General features: G+C 37.6%; 1 protein-coding gene across 1 annotated transcript in view; it reads right to left on the bottom strand.

Annotated features, from left to right (window-relative positions):
- dis3l2 (DIS3 like 3'-5' exoribonuclease 2) overlaps nucleotides 1-22,470 on the bottom strand; it is a 307,738-nt gene that overhangs the window by 105,955 nt on the left and 179,313 nt on the right. The gene's annotated exons all lie outside the window — the stretch shown is intronic.

The raw sequence follows: 22,470 nt of genomic DNA, 5'->3' as shown, positions 1-22,470 counted from the left end.
GGAGACAATACAGTGGACTCATTAATTGGGCCATCAACTCTTAAAGAACAACAAATTGAGAAAATTGCTGGGACCCCTTTGATTATTTGTGACCCTATGCGGCTTAACTGAGGCAGATGATGGTTAGTCACTTACACTTATGCGGCTGTCAGACACTCTACTGTGCTTAGAGCGAACAGTTGCATGTGCTTGCATTATGTTATCCATTTACGTCAATGGATGCCAATTCAAAAAAGCAGCGATTTTTGCTAATTTTTCCTTTTATTTTGACTTTAAAAAATATGAGAGAATTGCCATGAAAACATTGAAGATCAGCTGAAAGATTACCCTACTGGACCAAATTAAAACTCATCAGCCTAACAGCTTTCATCGTCAGCTGGCAGAGATAACTGGAGTGCCAAAATCTATAATTGCATGCTTGATACATTTGCAAATAAACTGCAAGATGAATGGGCATTATACAAGGGACAACAGAAAACATCCCAAACAAGAAAGCATGAAGGCAAGGATCCAGATGTTGAAGTGGCCCTCAATCAATGGTTATCCATTGTAACTAAACAAGGTGTGCATCTCAGTGTACCAATGTAAAAAGCAAGTACTAGGAGCTAGCTAAGATGCCAAGCACAGAAATTGTAAAGCAGCAGATGATTGGTTGTCTCAAGGGAAATGTAGGCATCACATTAAATTCAAGAAAGCACGGCAAGAAAGGTAGTGCTGACTCTAAGTTCGGAAACATAGAAATTTATAAAACTCCGTCTTGCTTCAAAATTTTGTGCAGATGATATCTACAATGCTGATGAAGCAGACCTTTTTTTAAAATCATGCCATGCTGGTTGGTTCCCTTTGCTTCAAACATGCAATACTATCAGGTTCAAAGAAAGCAATAGATTACATAATACATTAAGTACTGATAAAAAGAAATTGTTGGTTATTGGGAAAAGCATTAAACTTGATGCCTTAAGAGGCCAAGAAAGGACAGCTTATCAATCGAGTACTATGCTAGCATATACTCAATAAATTCCTCCATTGGTAACCATTACAAATACACTGTAGTAATATTGGTAGTGTCTAATTTGCTGTTTCATTTAAATATATAATTAGCTACTCAGTTAAATGGTAGTTGGTCTTTTTTATACATTTTAAATATTTCCATGAAACTGGATAAGTGGTGCAGGCACTTAATTGGGGCAAAATATATCGTCTCGATGTATCCCAATTAACTGGAATCTGCTGTAGTTTTCGACTTAAAGTGGATCATCAACAAAGAGAAAATTAAATAAAAGTTAGACTTATAGTGATTGACCAAGTCCGGTATAATTAATTGCACTGTTATAATTCATGAGGCTGATGCCATCTGAAATTTTAAAAGTGAAACCATGGTGAAACATCATCCTGAAATGATCTCATGGCAGCAAGTTCTTCTTGATAATAGCTGATATCAGTCAATTATAATTGGTAGATATAATTCTATCCATTGGGATGTGCCCTGGTTCATGAGAATCCCCAGATTTCAAATATTTCACACATAATAACATTTTAAGAAGTCTCCAATTAGCCATGAATGAATATGAGGATGCTGCTATTAAAGAAAAATAATTTCTGTATAGTTTCTGTAAAGGAAATTACACAGCAGTTTCTGACATCTCTCTGGTACTGCAACCTTGCTCTGTAGTCTTCAGTTTTATTTTCCAGTGACTATACATTCGTCAGCAGGGCAGTCAGGAGTTGTGGGGGGAAGGGGGGGGCAGCGGGAAGAGTGTCCAAGTGCTCTGTTTCTCAATCGTTCCTGCAGCCCAGCACGGCTCCCCATTTCCTCTTTCTTAAAGTGGAAGTACTCTCATGTCTTGAGTCTGCCATCCAATGTCTGTCAATTTTTAAAATCAGTATACTTTTTATCGCTCTAAAAATGATGTTGCTTATTGAAGTACCAATGGCAGCGATTGTGGATTTTTAGCTGCAGTACCTCTAAGTGGGAATATTTGATGATTCCCATTGGAGCTGCATGCAAAAAGTCACCACTTATTGGTGCCATTCAATGCAACAGTGCATTAAGATACAACAAGGGAAAACAACAGAGTACAGAATAAAGTGTCAGAGAGAAAATGCAGGTAGACAATAAGGTGTAAGGTCATATCAACATAGATTGTGAAGCCAAAAGGCCATCTTATTGTACTAAGGAACAGTTCACTAGTCTTGTAATGCTGAAGCTTTATAAGGCACCGGTGAGGCCTCACCTTGAGTATTGTGAATAGTTTTGGGTCCCTCATCTTAGAAAAGATGTGCAAGCATTGGAGAGAACCAGAGGAGGTTCACAAGGATAATTCCAGGAATACAAGGGTTATCATACAAGGATTATCTGTACTCGCTGGAATTCAGAAGGAATGGCGGGGGTGGGGGTCTCAATGAAACCTTTTGAATGTTGAAAGGCCTAGATGCAATAGATGTGGAAAGGATATTTCCCATGGTAGGAGAGTCTAGGACAAGAGGGCACAGCCTCAGGTTAGAGGGGCGCCCTTTCAAAAAAGAGATGTGGAGAAATTTCTTTTAAAGGGTGGTGAATTCGTGGAATTTGTTGCCACATGCAGCTGTGGAGGTCAGCAATGGATGTACTTAAGGCAGAGACTGACAGGTCTTTGATTGGACATGGCATCAAAGTTTACAGGGAGAAGGTCGGGAACTGGGGCTCAGGAGGAGAAAAAAAAAGGATCAGCCATGATTGAATGACAGAGTGGACTTGATGGGCTCGGTGGCCTAATTCTGCTCCTATATCTTATGGTCATAAAAGCGGGATAGACACTGGCAAGGAGTGATTGTGAGAGGGGCAGAGAGAGAAAACAAAAAGAAAAAAAAGAAAAAAGAGAAAAAGGGGGATAATAAAGAAATAAGGGATGGGGTAAGAAGAGGAGGAGGGGCATTAACGGAAGTTAGAGAAATCAATGTTCATGCCATCAGGTTGGAGGCTACCCAGCCGGTATATAAACTCCTATCTTCTCCCTATATCGCTTCATGCCCTGACCAATCAAGAATCTATCAACCTCTGCCTTAAATATACATAAAGACTTAGCCTCCACAGCTGCCTGGTGCAACAAATTCCACACACTCAGCACTCTCTGGCTAAAGAAATTCTTCCTCATCTCCATTCTAAAAGGACGCCCCTTTATTCTGAGGCTCTGTTCTCTGGTCTTAGACTCACACACCCTAGGAAATCATTTTCATGAGCCTCCTTTGAACACTTTCCAGTTTCAGCACATCCTTTCTAAGATAAACGGGCCCAAACCTGTTCACAGTATTCTAAGTGAGGCCTCACCAATGCTTTATAAAGTTTCAACGTTATATCCATATCCTCTTGAAATGAATGCTAACATTGTACCTGCCTTCCCCACCACAGATTGAACCTGCAAATTTGCTTTTATGGAATCCTGCACAAGGACTCGCAAGTCCTTTCGTATCTTAGTTTTTGTATTTTCTCTCCATTTAGAAAAGTCAACCCTTTTATTTCTTAAACTAAAGTGCATGACCATACACTTCACAACACAGTAATCCATCTGTCATTTCTTTGCCCATTTTCTTAATACAAGTCCTTCTGCAGCCTCTCTACTTCCTCAAAACTACCTGCCCCCCACCTATCATCGTATCATTTGCAAACTTTGCAATGTAAGTATTTTGATTATAAACTTACTTTGAACTTTCTGAACTTTGAAGTCTGTAGGTGATTTTGAAACATAATTACCTCTTGTTATTGTAAAAGCAATGAAGTTCAGAAACCAGAACTCAGAATTTAATAGAATTCTAATTAATCTTTTCATTTTATGAGCGTTAGCATTGAACACATGCAGAGTTTATATTCAGTACTATAATTAATAGTTTGCTTTCCCAAGCCTTCTTTCTACTTTTGTTTTTTTTAAATAGTCAAATTCAAATATCATCTTACCCATTTAATGCTCAATAAATACATTTTAATTTGTCTTTTATTTCACAAGATGTCAGATAAATACAAAGGAACATGTTTTATATTTCCTAACTACCTTCTGTTTTTGTTTTTGTTATTTACCTTGTATTTAACCATTTAACCTGCTTTTTAACCATACTGAGGAACTTTCAATAACTTGACAAAGAAAACATTTCATTGTTATCTAAACTTTTTCCCATTTCCATAATTAGAAACTAATTCTGGAGCATAAAAATACAACTCTGAGTACAAACCTAGTAAAGATACTACTAATTTTTAAATAGGTATCAGCAGGTTTAGACTCTATTCCAGTACATCTCGAACCCAAAAAGGATTTTGCAAAATACAGTTTGATTACCTGGAAACCTTGCACCCTGGTTAGTTCTCATGACCACGTTGCTCTATTCAACACTGAACAAAAGCTTCACCCTTTCTAATTTCTACATAATGTAATGCTTGGTTAAACCACAAAACCCAAGTTATCAATCAGCGAAGATCAAAACAACTGCCGATATAATGTTAGAACAGCAATGGCCATTGTGCCAAACTTTAATATGATTAAGTTAAGAAGTTTACAAAACACTCAAAAGCTTTCACTTCGTTATTTAAAGCGGTCATCCTTTTAGTTACTGGCAAACCACCGAATCTCTGGAATGGGTAGATTGAGGCGCCAAAAATCCATTTTATTCTTTTGAGAAACCAGACAAAATAGTCATTCACGTCAGTGCATTACTGAAAGTGGTATTGTTTGAGCTATTCCCCATCACCAGCAGGGGTAGTCTCCAGCATGGCTTAAGTTGACGGTAAGGTCATATCACGTGCCACTTAGAAACACAATAAACTGCATCTGAAAACAAAGTGCATTAAGTTAAATTCATGTTCAGATTCTTGGATGTACCAAGTGTATTTTATAAACTACAGAACCTCATCTATCATTCATACAAATGACTTGAAGTGCACATTCTTAAACTGAACATGTTCCCAGGAAAAGGGCACAAGGACAGAAATCAAAATAAACCACTAACTGCTTGCCCTACATTATTTTCCTACTGTGTGGGAGTTATAATTCAGTCTGTGCAATACTGGAATATCCAAGTAAACAGGAAACCAACTCAGTAACACTAGTTTGCAGTAAGAAAAAGAACTTAACTTTGCATAATTCTTTATGGTATTGCTTGAGATATAAATATACTTATGAGGCCACAAACACTTTATAGTTAATTTGATAAACAACTGGCTAACATAAATTATTTGAAAGTTAATACATGTATGCACATTATCAAGATTTCAGAATAATTGGATTTCCCTTGAAACAGGGCCATAGCCAACGTAAATAAAAAATTTGTGTTCTAACTTGGGTTGTCACACAAAGTTTTTCCAGTTTGCAAAGAGGATACAGAAGGATGAAATAATTAAAAAGATGAAAAAATCAGGAGAGAAAAATGCCTGAGATTTTCATGTGGTTTATATAAAATCATAGACTTTGTTTTAACCTATTAAAATCACCTAACTCATTTTGCCTGACTAACTTTGAACATGAGCAGTTAATATTTTGCTGCAGTACATCTTCACTGTGATTAGAACATCTGCAGAAATATTTTGCATTTAGCTTCTAACATGAAATACAGTTGTTGAATTTCAGCTCTGTGGAGATCATATCCAGTCTGGCATCATGATTACTCAATATGTAGCAGTATATATAAAGTTACATCAAAATGCGAGTGTTTTGTGGAAACAAGGTTGGGAAGTTCTTTTGGAAGGTGAAGACAATAATTACCTAGCCATGCTCTCTCATGCTGGGCAAGTTGCCTGGAGATGTTCCATCTGGTACACGCTTCATGGATCAAACCCATGATGGTTATAAGTTCCGCTATAGACCTTTGAAAGGTTCCAAAGTAACCTAGGGGGAATGGTACCTGGCATTGAAGGGGATTGACTGTTTTGAAGAAGAGCTAATAGGTGTTTTAGATGATAGTATTTTAGATGTACGCTCTGTTGAACCCTTACCAGGCTTCCTCTACTCCTCAACCAACATGTCAATCACTAAATCCTAAGCCACACGACAAAATGTTCTATGCCGTTGTACCTGGTTAGATTGTTTGCATTAGCTTTCCTATTGGTCTTGCTGCTTGTTCACCAAATTTAAAAAAAATCTTTTTCAGCAATTATCATAAGAAATGAAGCATAATTGAGGATAACTTGGACTATAACTTCATGTACACTTTTCTTTAATCAAAACATGCTACTTCCCCACCTTACAGCAAAATATTAATTTCATTCGCTATTTTTTTAAGCATATCCTAATTGGTACTTCACTTGTCACTTGAAGTACTGTGTATAGTTCTGGAGGCAACACTGTAAGAAAGGTGTGATTCATTGGATATAGTGCAAAGGAAATTCACCAAGAAGTTGCCTGGATTGGACTTCGATTACGAGGAGCTTAAAGTGAAGGAAGCTTCGAGAAATATGTAAAATATTTAGAGGTATAAATGGGATAGGAGATTAAAAGCAAGAGGGCAAAACCAAAGAGCTGATTGTTGACGAATGGAGGAAGATGCTAATGGTCCATGAGCCAATCCTCATTAGGGGATTGGAAGTAGAGAGGGTCAGTAGCTTTAAGTTCCTTGGCATTCAGCATACAGAATCAGAAAATCTGTCCTGGAACCAGAATGTAGGTGCCATCCAAACGAAGGCACTTCGAATTATTTTAGAAGTTTACGTCGATTTGGCACATCATCAAAAAACTTTCACAAGACTTCTGTAGATGTATAGCAGAGAGTATCCTAACTGGTTGGATCATGGGTAAGTATGGAAACACCAATATCCAGGAACAGAAATGACTGCAGAAGGTGGTGGATGCAGCCCATTTCCTCACAAACCTCTCCCTACCATTCAATATATTTACATGGAGCTGAGGCCCCCATTGGTCAGGGTTGACCACAAACATTGCAGCCTCGCTGTCCAGATACACAAGCCTGGGCAGTACGATATGGAAAGCAAGCTGTTACCCGTGTAGCAAGCTGTCCCTCTCCACGCATTTAATGAACCCAAAAGAAATGCAGAGACAGATGTACAGTTCAGCACCAGCAGTGTTGCAGGAGTTGCCAGTCAGCGTTGAACTCAATGTAGGACTGCCTTAGGGACTCCAGCTCCAGATTTTTCCACCGGGATTTAATTCCGAAGCCTTCCCATGAGTGGGTATAGCCGCAAGGCAGCAGAGGTTTGAGATAATTTCCTTTTCCTAGCTGAGCTGACAACCACGGCTGATCAGCCCCATTTGTCTGAAGCAACTGGTTTTAAGGCACCAGCACCTCACCATTGCTCCTTCTCTCAGTGGAAACGGGTCCACCGGGCCTCTTGTTAAGCCACACATGAAGATCAGGTGAAGACCCATTTAATAGGTCATGGGAGCTTGTCCCCATTACCACCCCTAGCTATAGCAACCTTGGCTACAAACAACCAGCACCCATCATTAGAGACCCCCACCAACCAGGCCATGCTCTCTTGTCACTACTACCATTTGGCAGGAGGTATAGAAGCTTTACATTTCACACCATTAGCTATTACCCTACAACCAGTATCAATAACTTCACTCACCACAGCTCTGAACTCATTCTACAACCTACAGACTGACTTTCAAGAATTCTTTCAGATTCAAACTTACTTATCACATGTAAATTGAAACATACAGAGAAATGTATCATCTGTCTTAACAACCAACTCACACAAGGATGTGCTTGGGACAGCCTGCAAGTGTTCAGAAGCAGACCTTCTTTATCCTTTTCTGGTACGTTTTCATTTGGTCCGATGAAACCATGCTTTTTTTTCAACCCTTATTTATGCCCACGTAATACCACCAATACTTTGATTACCCTTGCATGCCAGTAGAAAATTTTAATCTCCAACAATCAGATGTAGTAAGATAAATTGGAGCTCTGAGGAAGAATTTTTCTGTACATACAGTATAAAAGTTCAAAATAGAGCAACATTTCTGGATCCTTTGAACTTCCTCATTCTGACTGGAATCCTTTCACTGTCTTTTTCTGCAAACCCATTTTGTTTCTTTCAATTCATTTCAATTTCATTCTCAGGTGATCAATTGCGTTGCTATTTATTGTCCATCTCCAAATACCATTGGGAAGCTACCAGCTTGAATTGCTTCAGTCTTAGCACAAATATATACGCACTGCTTTATTTTAAACCCAGACAGTCTCAAACCAATAGAAACTTTCCTTCCCATTGCTAAGCAGGGGACCTTAATTAATAAAGTTGCTTCCTTTTCTCTTCTTTTTTTCCTGAAAATTCTGTAACTGGGAAAGTCATCATACTTCTCAATTTCAATTAAAGTATAGTATAATACCAGCTGCACTTTCAATCTTATGACTTTTTGCACTATGATTTGCATAAAACCGCTCTACCCCAATCCATTCATAAACTTGAGAATTCAGCTGCTTTTTTTCTTTTAACCTTTTATTTAGTCAAAGTTATAGCTCACATTTTCATTGATGTGTTCTTGATCATGCGTGTGATCAACAGGAAGTTTTCTCAACTCTAGTTGTAAGTTTAGATACTTTGTTCCTCTAACATGCACTTTTCACACTGTCAGGTGCTCAGTTAGAAATGACATAAGTTGTTAAAGACTAGATCCAAAGCATTCAATTAAATAGACAATATGTGTGCAATTTATCTAGCTATATATTCATAATTTACAATTATCTACTTTGTTTATATAAATGGTCAATAAAGTTCAATAGATTTTGCAACTAGTTTACAAAAGGATCTATCTCCAAAAACTAATAGATAGATCCTGCTGGCCTCCAAGGAGTTGTATATGCAGCTGTAAAGACACTCTGTGTTTAAGAATGGTATGCAATTACTTGATTTTGGAAGACGCATTTTGAATTTCCTCTGCTCCTAGTCAAGCTTCAAAGCATATTAAAGTCTAGAAAAGCCTTTAATCCTGCATATTGAATTTAATCTCATCACTTGGGAATAGGCATGTTTCTGTAATCCTTATCATAATTTCCTCTTGCTAGGAACCTGATTGAAGCTGTATGAATTCATTTCACAGGGGGCTTATACAACCAATACAGCAGGCATGCTGGGTAATCAAGATGGGAACAAACAGATCGCAAAACTGAAAGGATAATATATGAATTAGCTACATTTCAATTTGGAGAGTTTTTATTGTTAATTCAGTGTATTATTTAAAAGTTTTATTACAAATTAATTTCCACTTCCACATAAGTAACTGAAGACATACACTTGTAATTGCAGTTGGATTTTACATCTTAGGGAATTGCTATAAGAATTTTGCTCGTGTTTAGATATTGGACCAAATTCCAGGTAGGCTCATGTCTAGACTGTACAGTGCAGCAATTAAAACTTTAGGAGTACTTAGAAACAGCATGTGCTCTGACTTCCTTGATTTTTCTACAACTGTAATTTAACTCACATTAAGATTATAACATCAGGAAGAAAATGTAGGTTACTGCCTGCTGTAGGACCTCAACAGGTTCTGTGCACCAGCAATGCATACACCTGCAGGGCAGTTGTCACATGCATTTTTCCTAATCCAAATTAACTTTGTGGACCAGGAAAACTTTTCCATACACTGACCACTTAGTCATAGAAATATTATTTTTGTGGATCAGCTTTACACTTGTCTGCTCAAGCACGGCTACGCCCTCTGTTCTAAGTTTATAATGGTTTGCATTTCAAGTCCCAGTGGAATGCTGAAACTATCATGCTTTCAGCTTTTCGCCCCCACTAAGAAAATGTCACATTTATAAAATTGGACAAGGTAATGGACAGATGTTTGCGGTATCATGCTTGAATTTTAACTTGACAATATCCAGGAGGAAGGTTTGCCTTACACCTTGGCCACAAACTCCAGAAATGCAAGGACACAAAATGGTGGGATTTTGAACAGAAAATGACAATAGATTCTCCAGATCCTTCTTCTATTTATGTCACTTTTCCACTGGCTTCTATTTTGCATCACCTGTCTTTGCTTAAATCCAATTTTTATTAATTCTGCTAAAGGTCAACCAGAATTTATAACCCAGCTCCTCTATCTACTGGTGCTGCTGGACCTGCTACATATTTCAGCATTTCTATTTCATTGTATTTTGCACAGAACTTGCACAGAAGCAGTATCATAAAAAGTTTAAAATGTGCAAAATTGAACCTTTGAAACTTGTTATATGATATTAAAAATTAGATAAATAATAGAAGAGTTGCATGTCTAAAAAATCAGGGAATTGTATTGGGAAAGTCTAATTATGCATGGATCATGAAATGAGCTCAATAGGCTCTACTTGTTATTAATTAAGCATTTGTAATTATTTATTGAGAAAACACCAAGCAAGTTAGACAGTATCAGTCAAAAGTGAGAGAGTTAATGGCCATTGATCTGCAACATTAATTTTGCTTCTCTTTCCCCACAATCAAAGACATCTTGAAACAGCAGTGCCTCAAGAAGATGGTATCCACCATTGGGGACCCTCGCCATCCAGGACATGCCCTGTTCTCATTACTGTCTTCAGGGAGAAGGTGCATGGTAAGCCTGAGGATACACATTCCACACATTAGGAGCAGCTTCATCCCCTCCACCATCAGATTCCAAACAACCCTTGAACCAGGTTTGAAGTCTTTATTGAAGGCCTCCCTGTTTGTTGGCTCACAGTTTAACTGCTGATTATTTTATTATTTTTTTTATTATTTTTTTCCACTATTTTTTAATTTTTGATTTTTTTTCCTCTCTGTAAATGGTTGATAAGTACTCTTCCTGAATCTATAATTTTCCCCTTCCTCCCTTTTTTTTTCTTTTTTTTCTTCCTTTTTTTCTTTCCTTTTTCTTCCTTTATTCTTCCATAATTTTTCGCGGGTAGGTTAGTTTTGGTTTTCTTCCGATTTTCTCTGTATTAAGTTTTATATTTCTGCAGAAGATGTTCCCATTTGTAGTTATGTTTTCTAGTGCATAAACTAGTTACTATTTGCTGTAATATTTATACAGAACTGCTGTTAATGGCACAGATCTGGAAGTTATATTTGGGTTAATTTTTTTGGTAGAGCTAGCTGCGTTTTTTGGTAGCCGTCTAGTTTTGGGTTGTGTGGGTGGGGTGGATTTTCCAGTTCCAACATCATTCACTGTATTTATTGTTTTTCTTTATTGCTCAGGACATGTTTATGTTTTGATTTTACGAATCTATGTTTATATTTCTGCTCCCAGACTGCTACAGTATTTCTTGACTTTTTATATGCCTGCTGCCTTTTATTCATTAGTAATTGATAATGGCTAGTGCACTTAAATTCGTGAGTGGGAATGTAAAGGGACTGAATCACCCTGTTAAAAGGAGGAAGGTATTCTCACATATTAAACAACTCAAAGCTGACATTGCTTTCCTTCAAGAAACTCATATTCGTTATTTGATAACTCCTGGCTTCTGTCAAAGTGGGCGGGTCAGCATTTTCATACATCCTTTGCCGCTAAAGCTAGGGGAGTCTCCATTCTTATTAACTCAAATATTCTGTTTGAACTCCATAATAAAATATCTGATACAAATGGTCGTTTTATTATTGTTTCTGGTAAACTATATAACACCAAAGTTGTACTAGCAAACCTGTATGCCCCCAACTTTGATGATGTTAACTTTTTTGAACGTTTTTTTTCCTCACTACCAGACTTAAGCTCATACTCTCTTATACTGGGTGGTGACTTCAACTGTTGGTTAGATCCTAATCTGGATAGATCGTCCTCTGTTACCAGATCACCTACTAAATCTGTCTTAGCTATCCAATCGTTTCCCTCTAATTTTGGTATCTCTGATATATGGCATTTCCTTCATCCTACTGAGAGAGATTATTCTTTTTTTTCACATGTTCACCATATCTTCACTAGAATTGACTATTTCTTACTCGATAACCAACTTATTCCATTTGCCTACTCTTGTGAGTATCAAAGTATATTGATTTCTGACCATGCCCCAATTACTCTCTCTTTAAACCTTCCTGGTCTCCCTCAGAGGAATAAACACTGGCGGTTTGATTCAACTTTATTATCGGATGATGATTTTCTAAAATTTATTAAGGATCAGATAACCTTTTATTTTAACACTAATACATCACCTGAAGTGTCATCCCAGATTGTCTGGGATGCCATGAAAGCATATCTGAGGGGTCAAATAATCTCTTACACAGCAAATCTCAACAGAAGAGCCTGTGCAGACCGATTAGACCTCATTAACCAACCAGATTAAAGAATTGGATCAACTGTATGCTCAAACTAAGAACCCTGAACTATACAAGAAGCGTGTAGAACTCCAAACTAAATTTAATCTTCTGTCTACTCAACCTGTCGAATGCCAACTTCTCGAAAGCAAGAGTTGCTTTTACATTCATGGGGATAAGTTTGGTAAATTTCTAGCCAATCAGCTGAGGCGCTCCAAAGCCAAACAACATATTACAAAGATCTGGAAGAAGAACGGAGACTTTATATCGGATCATTTGGAAATTAATGATGCATTTAAAAATTTTTATTCTCGGCTTTATTCCTCTGAATCTTTGAATGACAATATCTCTGTTGATCAATTTTTAAATAATCTGAATATTCCTTCACTTTCATCTGATTTTAAAGCCAAACTTAATGCGCCTATATCATTAGAAGAAATATCTTTTGCAATTTCTGCACTGTCCTCAGGGAAATCTCCTGGACCTGATGGGTTCCCTGTAGAATTTTATAAATCATTCTCTTCACTTCTTTCTCCTCAGTTACTTACAGTATTATCTGACTCGTTGAATTATGGCAAATTGCCACCCTCTTTTAATGAGGCATCTATTATTCTCCTATTAAAAAAGGGTAAAGACCCAACAGAGTGTTCCTCGTATAGGCCGATTTCTTTGCTCAATGTTGATGTAAAGATCTTAGCTAAAGTTTTGGCTTACAGATTAGAAACCGTTATTCCCTCTATTATCTCTGATGACCAATCAGGTTTCATTAAAAACCGTCTCCCTTTTTTTAACATTCGGCGTTTATTTAATATTTTATATTCACCCCCAACTGGGATTTCTGAATGTGTTATTTCCCTCGATGTGGAGAAAGCATTTGATCGTATGGAGTAGAACTACCTTTTTGCAGTCTTAGAAAAATTTGACCTCGGTCAAAGTTTCATCTCTTGGATCAAATTGCTGTCCCTGTGTCCTACTGCTTCTGTTTTAACTAATTTTCAGAAATCCCAGGTATTTAATCTCAAACGTGGCACCCGCCAGGGATGCCCCTTAAGTCCCTTTCTCTTTGATTTGGCTATAGAACCTTTGGCGATAGCATTTCGAAATTGTCCTGAATTGACCGGGATTTGGAGAGGGTGAGTTGAGCATAAAGTTTCTCTTTATGCTGATGACTTATTACTCTTTCTCTCAAATCCGTCTACATCCTTACCTCCAATGTTTTCACTTTTTGACCAGTTTAGCCAGATCTCTGGCTATAAACTTAATTTACATAAGAGTGAACTTTTCCCAATTAGTAAAGAAGCACAAGAATTAACATTTTGTGATCTCCCTTTTAAAGTAGTCCATAATCAATTTACTTATCTTGGAATTACAGTCACAAGGAAGTTTAAAGATCTCTTTCGTGAAAACTTTTCCAATCTTTCATATACTATAAAACAGAGTCTGGTACAATGGTCACCTCTACCTATGTCTTTGGTAGGTCGTATTAATGTTGTTAAAATGTATGTTCTCCCCAGATTTTTATACTTATTTCAATCTATCCCAATTTTTATTCCTAAATCTTTTTTTGACTCCTTAGACTCTATTATTTTGTCATATCTTTGAAAGAATAAGCGCTCTAGAATTAGTAAAATCCATCTCCAAAAACCTAAAAAAGAGGGTGGCATGGCTTTACCTAACTTTCGTTTATATTATTGGGCAGCTAATATACATTGTGCTACCTTTTGGTCTTTCTTCCATGGCCAACCCGAGTGCCCTAATTGGGTGGCAATGGAGTTGAGCTCCACTAAAGAATTATCTATCTCTGCACTTCTTGGCTCTGCACTCCCTAGTAGTTTGTCCAGATTAATAGCTAACCCTCCTGTTAGACACACTTTGCGTATATGGGCTCAGTTTAGGAAATGCTATGGTTTCCATGGTTTTTCCGTTTCCAGCCCTGTCGTACATAATCACCTTTTTCTACCTACTACGTACGATTCAGCATTCCATGTTTGGTATAGGAAGGGCATTAGGCATTTTGAAGATCTTTTCATTGATAATCGCTTCGCTTCTTTTCAGCAGCTCTCTGTTAAGTTCAATCTGCCCAATGCTCATTTTTTTAGATATCTCCAAATTAGACACTTTATTGCTCCTTTAATTCCCAACTTTCCTGCAATGCCTGTGAAAAATGCTATGGACTTATTTCTTTCCATTAATCCACTAGGTAAAGGTTTAATATCAATTATTCGAGATAAGTTAGCAGCCTTACGATGGGCCCCTGTGGATAAAATTAAAATGGCATGGGAGCAGGATTTAAATATCTCCTTATCTGATGAGAGTTGGGACTCGATTCTCAAATCAGTTAACTCAACCTCCCTTTGTGCTCGCCATTGCCTTTTACAGTTTAAGATTGTTCATAGAGCCCATATGTCTAAATCTAAACTATCTCAATTCTACCCTAACATTAGTCCGCTCTGTGATAAATGCAAGAGGGGCGAGGCCTCTCTCATTCATATGTACTGGTTCTGTCCTAGCTTGGAGAAATTTTGGAAAGATGTCTTCAATACGTTATCGTATATTCTGAATCAGCACCTAGAACCAAACCCCTTAATTGCTTTGTTCGGTTTCTGGGGCGAGACAGATTTACGTCTGAGTCCGACCAAATGCCGAATATTATCCTTTGCCTCTCTCCTGGCTAGACGCTTGATCCTCCTTAGATGGAGAGATGTTGCCCCGCCCACTCATGCTCAATGGCTTAACGACATTATGGCCTGCTCGGACCTCGAAAAAATCCATTATTCAGTTCTTAATTCGGATTTAAAGTTCCGTAAGGTCTGGAGACCTTTTATCGAGTACTTTCATAACCTTCCTCTTGACTAGGGTTTTTTTCTTCTTTTTTTCGGTCCCTTGCTTTCAGCTCCCTTTTTTTTGGTAGTAGGCATTATTATCCTCTGTTGCTAAGTGTATTCACAGTCTAGGAGTTTGATTGTCCTGATTTATATTCTCTATATTGTGTTGTGGTTGATCTGGAGTTTTTTTATTGTGTTGTGGGGTTGGGGGAGGATACTAAGTTTACTTGTCTTCAATTTAGGTGATTTTTTAAAAAAAAATTCTCTTTCTTTGTATCATATTGTCATTGTATGCTTAATTTTGCATTGTATTAATGTTCCTCATTCTGATTTGGGGTTTTTTTAATTTGTAAAATGTATAAAAAAACTAATAAAAAAAACAATCCTTGAACCTATGAAAACACCCCCCAATATTTGGTCTCTTTTTAGACTATTTTCATATATTTCTTATTGTAACTTACAGTAAATTTTCAAGTATCACACTATAGTGCTACCACAAAGCAAAAGAAAAAAATCACAATATATATCAGTGATAATTAATGAGAATCTCATTCAGAAGCTGCCTCATCTACTGAGCATTTCCACCATTTTGTTTTTTCGATTTTGGGTAGTTTGATTTTAAACATCCTATTCAATTAGTACATCACACTTTGATAAATTCTTGAGAAATACACAAGCTGTTGGAGAAATATACTTAAATTGGCCTTTTTTATAGTTTGTTAGTCTGAACAGACACACTTGTTCATTCTGTCAGAAAATGCCTATACAATACACCTTTCTCAACAGTCTGGAATCAATTTAAATTTCTTGGAAGAATTGGCAAAAAGCATACCTCACTAACATACAACACCCAAGAGAATCTAGCACTATTACATGGTCCAGATTCCATAACAACTATTTCTGTAAGTAGATTTTATAGATTACAAAGAAAATGATTTCATACCAGAGTAATTCCAAGTTTTATTGTACTATGTGAAACCACAGATTGGAAAGTAATTCAGATTATGGTAAGGAAAACTTAATTTACATGCAAACGCAAAGTAATTTTTCAGAAACCTTCAATTAAAGCCTTCACATTGATAATACAAAATGCTGATTTTGAGTGCCTGTGATTCTGTCTGCCTTTTGTCTACACATTTACAGGTTATTTGGTTCTTTCTTCTACAACCCTATTTTCTTCTTCCAATTTCTCAATCCTGATATTTTCCGAAAAGGCACAACTTCTCTGAACAGATCAATACTAAGTCCTTCCACTTTCTCTCTAGAATTTGATCACTATCTTTCATACCAATTGTTTTCACTGAGGCACAGGAATACACAATTTAGAAGCAAGAATCGGTTAGTCAGTTATTCTAATGTGCTCTAGGGTTTAGTAAGATTATAACTGACTTGGCTGCAAGCTCAATAGTGCATTTCTATCCACCTGATATATTGAATACCATTCCAACACTGCTTTGAAAATATCAAAAAAAACTCAACTTTCCATTGCCCTTTGAGGAAGCGGGTTACACAGCATAGAAAACAGGGCTTTCAGCCCAACATGCCTATGCATACCTGAGCTAGTCCCATTTGCCTGTATTTGGCCCATATCCCTCTAAACCATTCCCATGCACATATCTGTCCAAATATCTTTCAACCTTTGTAACTGGACCCACTTGCCTCTTTCTTTGGAAGCTTGTTCCATATATTCATCACTGTCTGCGTGAAAAATTTTGACCCTCAAGTCCCCTTTAAATCATTCCACTCTCACTTTAAGTGTATGTTCTTTAGTTTCAGACTCCCCTACCCAGGGAAAAAGACTGACAATCCAGCTTCACTTCCATCATAACTGGTTCACTTAGAAAGTGGAATGAGCTGCCAGAGCTGCGGGTTTAGCTGTAAAATTTAAGAAACGTTTGGATAGACACATGGATGGAGGGCTATAGCCTGGATGCAGGTAGATGGAACTTGCAAAGGACTACGTTGGCATGGGCTAGATGGGCCAAAGGGCCTGCTTCCATGCTACTCTATAATCAATGCCCTCCCTTGAAGACCTATTTAGATATTGCTTGAGGAAACATTCCTGGACAACTTAACACATTCTGCCTCATCCAATACCCTGGCTCTGTAGCAGTACAGTCAATATTAGGGAAGTTAAAATTCCTTACTATTATAATCTTCTTATTCCTGGAGCTCTCTGTGATAAATGATAATTTTGTTAATTTTCCTAATTACTTGCTGTAGTTACATACTGGTCTCTTTTGAATGTTGCATGAGAACAACCGTTAAGTTTTCAATTTACCTCTTTCAAATCTCAGTCAGAATGCAACAGCTTGTCATGGTCCACTTTCGCTAAGTGCATATTGGTCTCATTCATTCCTCAAACTTACTTCTACTCGAAAGAAAACATTAGAAAGAATCTACCAGTCAAAGTTCTTTACAAACTATAAAGACCAGAAATGCACAGTGTTAATAGTGTGTCTGAACTGATAATGGCTCATCTGCCATGTCATTTCAGTTTAATGTTAACCAAATCTTACACATCTAACCCTGAGATAAACTCTATTAGACAAAGGTAACTAATTATATAGTATATTTTAATGACAAAACAGAACATCAGTCCAGAGAATGGCCATTGTTAAGATTGTGCCTCCTTTAAGATTTCGCTGGTAAACATCAGGTGCACAGACTTGTTCTATCCAATTCATTACATTAAGTTGAGAAATGCCAAAACATTGTGGAATATTATATTAATGGAAACATCTGCTCAATTTTTGAAAAATATCTTCCAGAACAAAATGCCATGAGTTATCCAATGGGATCCAAATGTACATTGACAGTTTTGCATTTTATTTAAGTATTTATTCACATATCTACAGTATATGCAGTATTTCACACAGAAGTTGTTCCACAGTCTTTCACTTTTGAATTGCAAGACCACTTTTCAGAGAGTATGAGTAACATTCTGCATCTGCAGCCTCTACATACAAAATATTGTTTAAGTAGTGTTGGCTGAATAGTATTTGTACAGTACATAAATAGTATTGGCTGAATAGTATTTGTATAGTACTTAAATAATATTGGCTGAAGAATGATAGTGACCAAGTCACAATGGACAGAGAGTTTCAGTATATGACATTCTTTTTACTCATCCTATGTATATTTGTTGACATCATCCAAAAATATAATTCAAATTAACATACATGCCAACTCACCATGGTGCTACTTCATCACCACCTCTTGAGTTGCATTCGATTTATTATGGTTTTTGCGTGACATTCAGTTTCAATGAATAGAAAAGCTTCTGATTAAAGAATCCAGCATCTTCAATCTCCATCATAAATGCCCGTGATTCCAACTCCTTCACTTACCACCATTTGAGTCTAAGCAAGATCATTTGGAACTTCTGAATCCCATGATCCATTCATTAAACTAGAAAATCCATGAAGATCCATCACCATGACAGCATACTTCTACCTCCATCTTTGTGATGTTAGCCACATCTGCAAAGGCAAAATGAGTTCAAATCTTCTCTTTGGAGTTGCTTTCATTCCACTAAATGTCAAAAGTTAGTGCTCAGAAAAAAATAAAGTGAAATGTATAAAACATAGTATTTTGGAAATTTGGTTGATAAGTTATCTGAAATTGTGGAACAATTATTGGGCCAAATTGTTTTTAGAGCAGCCAGACACTGGGAATTATCAGAGCAACACACACAAAATGCTGTAGGAACTCAGCAGGCCAGGCAACATCTATGGAAAAAAGAAGTACAGTTGATGTTTCAGACTGAAACTCTTCACTCAGGACATTACCTAAAGCTGGGCAGAGAAAAGTAGAAAAGCCAAGGAGCAGAAGCCCTAAGGGAAATGCCCACGGCAAATGTCTCTGGAAGTTAACACATTGGCAAATCTCCAAGCCAACCGAACAGCAGCATTTTCTTACCCCTTCACCTAGGAAATAAGCAGTGACCTACTCATGTTAAAAAAATTTACTCCGGGTCACTAAGGATTGTGAGAGTAGCGAATCTGGTATGAAGGCCAGCTGGGAGAATTACTTAAATTTGATAGACAAATTTGTTGTTGTGAGTTTGGTACAGGGTCAGAATTGGTAAGTTACTATTACGATTCTGATACAAACTGTTGATTCAGGACCTTAAAGTGAGAGATACTAGGAACAAAATAATTTGAATATGCTGAAAATAAAGCCAGGCTAACTAACCCTATTTTGAAAAGACTGGTTTTGTGACAGGATCAGACCGGGTATTAATAGAATTAGAAATTTTCTGTCTACACAATCCTCTGATTACAATAAATGGACGAAAAGGAGAAGGCCAATCACTAGATTTATTACATTAAAGGTAACAGCTTAACATCTCCAGGTGACATTTCAGTATAGCACCAAAAACTTGAGATGCTATTAAAACCAATCATCTTTTTGTTTGAAACATTAAAACTGATTCTGCTTGAACTCACAGGAGTAAAAGATTCATGAAACAATCCAAATAATAAGTTCTTCTAGCCGATATATCCTTCAAATTTAGCAGGTATATTCTGTATACTAAATGAATGTCCTATATCCAAGACTGTGCGTTTGGATCTCAAACTATTCAATTTACAGGAACATCCTCCCCACTTCCACTCTATCCAAGCCATTTGGGTTTCAGTATTCAACCTGAAAAGGTGCCATTTTTTTAAGTCACCTTTGAAAGATAAGAAATAAAAATTGGAGAATCTCTCTTTCCTATGAGCCTGTTACAACACTCGACAAGATCTACTACATTCACCCTATTGCAAGAGAATAAGTTGCTGGAGGAACCCAGTTGTCCAAACAACACATATGTGAAATGTTCTGAAAATTTTGAAACCTGATAGTATGTGATTAAAAATCCAAGAACTCATTATAGAATAAAGATAAATGATCAATAGAGCCAGAATAGTTTTAAGCCATGGTTAAAAAAGGCAATAAAGATCATCCACTTTCCACTTCAGATAATTAAAATAAGTCAATACACTTAAATGAAACCACTAATCATGTCATACAACATGGAAACAGGCACTTTGGCCCAACTAGCCCTGGCTGATCAAGATTCCATCTAAACTAGTCCCACTTGTCCACATCTCTCTGAGCTTCTCGTTTCCATGTAGCTGTCCAAGTGGCAGAATTAGAATTATAATCAGGTTTATTGCAACTGATGTTAGTCATGAAATTTATTGTTTTTTGGCAGTATAGCATTTGTTTATTTTAGTGTAATTTATAACAATTTGTTACATTTCAAACAAATAAATAACTAGTGCAAAAGACGAATAGCGACATAGTGCCCATGGACTGTTCAGAAATCTGATGGCAGAAGTGAAGAAGCTCTTCCAAATGTTAAATGTTCCTAAAGTGTTGAGTGTGGGGCTTCAGGCTCTTTAATGATGTATGCCATTTTCATGAGGCCTTTTGAAGAAGTTCTCAATGGTGGGGAGGCTTGCAGGCATAGCATCTTTAAGCAGATGAATGTGCATCACAATGGCAGATAGAGATAGGAGGGTAGGACCAACCTGGGCTAAAATGCCACAGGGGATTAAAGAACTTCTACCCATCATTTTGTCAGCAAACAGTCACTGGAGAATAAGTTGGAAGTTCAAAAGGCAAGATTGTTGTATCGGAGGGAAAGGAGGAATTGCTACGCTCAGAGTTTTATAGAGACATGGCTCATTCTGGACATGCCAGATACATTGCAAGAGCCAAGGACTTCTTGAAACGCTGGATGGACTGGAATGCTGAAAAGACAAAAGGTGGAGGTCTGTGTTTCACGATGAAAAGTTTTTATGGTGTTCAGATGCAGCAATCTTTTCACACTCTCGTTCCCCCGACTTGGAACATCAAATGATTAAGTGCTGACCATTCTACTTGCCAAGAGAGATCTACTCTGTCATCCTGACTGCAGTCTAGGTACTGCCAAAGGCATTCAAGAGACTGAGTGCCATCATCAGCAAACAAGAAACTGCCTACAACAATGCCTTTAAAATCATTGTCAGGGGCTTTCATCAGGCTTGTTTAAAGAAATCTTCGCCCAATTATCATCAACCTATCACCTGCAGCACCAGAGATACCCGGCACACACAACCAATGCAACATACAATTAGGAATGCCTACCGTCCCGTGCCTAGACCACATTTCAGGAAATTTGATCTCTTGGTTGCTCGCCTCCTACCTGTATATAAGCAGTGGCTAAAGTGAAAGGCTCCAGAGATAAGGACTACAATGAGGTGGTCACTGGAATGGCTGCAGATTTGTTTCAAGTCGGTGGACTGGGCTGTGTTCAAGGAACATCATAGAGTATCTTAAGGAATACACCGTAGTTGTTATGGCCTTGATAAAATCAGTAGCAGACAATTGTGTCCCCATAAAATCATCCAGACTCTTCCCCAACCAAAAGCCCTGGATAAACTATGAGATCCACAATCTGCTGCAGGCCAGTTCAGTGGCATTCCGATCTGGCAACCAAGTAAAATACAAAAGGTCTAGGTATGACATCTGAAAAGCTATCACTTATGCAAAGTAGCAATTTGGACCAAACGTGAATCAATGAAGAATGCTCAACAGCTGTGTCAGGGCTTGAATGCTATCACCTTCTAAAAAGTGAAACCAAGCGACATTGATGTCAATAAGGTTTTGCTCCCAGATGAGCTCAATACCTTTTATTCTTGCTTTGATCAACAAGACAAGGAACCTTCACAAACTCCCATGGCCCTGTAATTTCAGTCTCTGAGGCTGACGTGAGAGCATCCTTCAACTCTGATGCTCATAATCTTAGTACCTGGCCGAGTACTAAGATTAACTGGCTGGAGTGTTCACTGATACCTTTAACCTCTCACTTCAGCAGTCTGAGGTACCCACCTGCTTCAAGCAGGCTTTAATTATACATCCACTGTGATGAAGTGTTTTGAGAGGTTAGTGATGAAACTCCTGCCCGAGAGGTGACATGGATCTGTTTCAATTTGCCTACTGTCACAACAGGTCCACAGCTAGATCCATTTCTTTGGCTCTTTACTCAATCTTGGAACAGCTGGACAGCGAAGATACATACATCAAGATACTCTTCTTTGACTACTGCTCGACATTCAATATTATCATCGCCTTAAAACTAACCAGTAAGCCTCAATACCTCCTTGTGCAACAGGATCTCCGATCTCCTCACTTGCAGACCCTGGTTAGTTCAGATTGGCAACAACATCTCCACCACAACCTCAATCAACACAGCACAAAGTTGAGGGCTTATTCCTCTGCTTGACGTGCTTTACACTTATGACTGTGAGGCTAAGCACAGCTCCAATGCCATATTTAAGTTTATATCCACACCATTGTCACTGGCTGAATAAAAGGTGACAACAAATCAGTACATAGGAGGGAGACTTAAAACCTGGTAAAGAGGTGCCAGAACAACAACTGCCCACTCCGTGTCAGTTAGAGATTATTAACTCCATGAAGCGGAAACCA

This window comes from Hypanus sabinus, chromosome 2, assembly GCF_030144855.1.
Source record: "Hypanus sabinus isolate sHypSab1 chromosome 2, sHypSab1.hap1, whole genome shotgun sequence".
Lineage (NCBI taxonomy): Eukaryota > Metazoa > Chordata > Chondrichthyes > Myliobatiformes > Dasyatidae > Hypanus > Hypanus sabinus.
The sequence above is the reverse complement of the archived record's forward strand: the minus strand, read 5'-3'. Positions and strand labels throughout refer to the sequence as shown.